Source organism: Vipera ursinii (assembly GCF_947247035.1).
Source record: "Vipera ursinii genome assembly, chromosome: 3".
NCBI lineage: Eukaryota > Metazoa > Chordata > Lepidosauria > Squamata > Viperidae > Vipera > Vipera ursinii.
In genome coordinates this window covers 113509595-113511415 of record NC_139516.1, presented here as the reverse complement: position 1 = coordinate 113511415, position 1821 = coordinate 113509595, and positions in this window count along the sequence as shown.

Genomic DNA, 1821 nt, shown 5'->3' with positions numbered 1-1821 from the left:
CTTGGCGTGTGGTTATTGTATCCTTGAAGACAACCAGATGGTGTGTGAGAAGGCAGAAGCGCTCGCTGTCTGTAACACAGCCTATCTTTTTCAGAAAGATATAAAGCGGCTGTCTTGAATCCCAGCCAGCCCCTTTGGCCAATCACGTTGAGTCTAGTGTTTTGGAGCAGAGGAGCAGAGAGGAGAGAGAGTCACAGATCATTCACCAGGCCGAGAGATGGGATTTTTCCTTTTCCTCTTTTTGTGTTTCACAAATTAATTACTGCTCACTCAGAATCACTTAAAGTGGGCTCGCCCCATCTTTCATCCTGTCCAAATTATGGGCAAATAAAGACTTTTCTTCTATTTGTGGACCAAAATAAATGGAGTAAATGGAATTAGCCCCCAAGGGACTAATTGTGATCATAGTCATGGACATTCTAAATGCACATTTCCAACTGTGAAATTGTGGTGGTAATAGAACTAACTGGGGGCAATGTGGTATTTGCTTGGGTACACCTAGAGAAGAAAACTCAAGTCATTTTCATGTATAGGTATCTATATCAGATATCTATTAAAATAACTATCAGGTTTTAGGACTAGAAAAATTAGGGATGATTCCAGGATGAAAGATGAAACTCCGTGTTTTATTTTTCCAAGGAATACAAAAGAAAGCTCAAACTACATTTTAGCTTCCTATTGTTTCTGTCCTTCTCTAGCAAATGTAAAGTACTGCAAAAGGGCAGTGTTGTTGCAGATATGTAAAGACTAGCTGCAGAGGTGTCTGCAGGATATAGTTAAAAAAAGATGAGACAGTCGTCTTTTATGTTATAAAAAAATGGAGCTTTGATTGCAGTCATTCTCGCTATCTTGACTTTTTAAACCAAAACCTGTGGGCATCTTATTTATTTCATTGATGTTATCATGTCGAAAGTGTTAGCACTACTTCTGTGTAGAAATATAGCCATTTTGGTATGACTGACAGCTCAACCCTCCCCCAGTGGATGTAATGATTTAAAAGTTCATCATTATTTATCTCCATGTAGCAAACGGAAGATCGAAGCCTTTTAAAGACTGTGATATTTAATAGCTAAAGTGGGATTTGAACTGGGCACTTCCACATTTTGTAACTGATTTTATTAGCCATGGATTTTATCAGGGCAAATGGACCTAGGCAAGACACAAACGGCCCACTTCAAATCCTTTTTTCAATTGTAAATGTATACTTTGGATTAAGAGATGCTGAGAAGGATGAAACTTTATTTCTAAGTAAACATACACAGGAGTGGGCAGCAACGCCACAGGACACATTTCCACTGGCATCAACAGCGATTGTTTGGAAATGAGCTTGTTTACCCCAGTTCTGAAAAACGTATGTTATGAGCAATCTGATCTTTTGCTCCTGAAATGGAAAGAATACTTCCATTTCACTTATTGAAGAGAGGTTTGATGAACAGTCTGTGCTGGGAATTCTATTAAGCATCTTGCTTACAGGAATGAATCGGCCATTAAGTTCATTTATTGGATGTGTTCGCACTCTTTCTTTAGAATGGACAACAAATTGCCTTCCCTGTTATTTCTTCTAAGTCCCTTTAGTACAGAACACATTCAAATTATTCTGTATGGCAATAATTCCTTCCCCCCTTCTCACTTTCACTGAAGGAAATGACCAACAGATTCAAGATGAATGCTCTTCTGCTGCGATCTTCACTGTGCCAGAGCTTTGTAAAATCAAACAGCTTTTTTGATTTATTTCTATTATTTATTTGCTAGTGGAAATTTTTCTTTGCACTGGAGACTCAGGCACCCTCTCGACAGATCTGCAGAACAAAAAACAGGCTT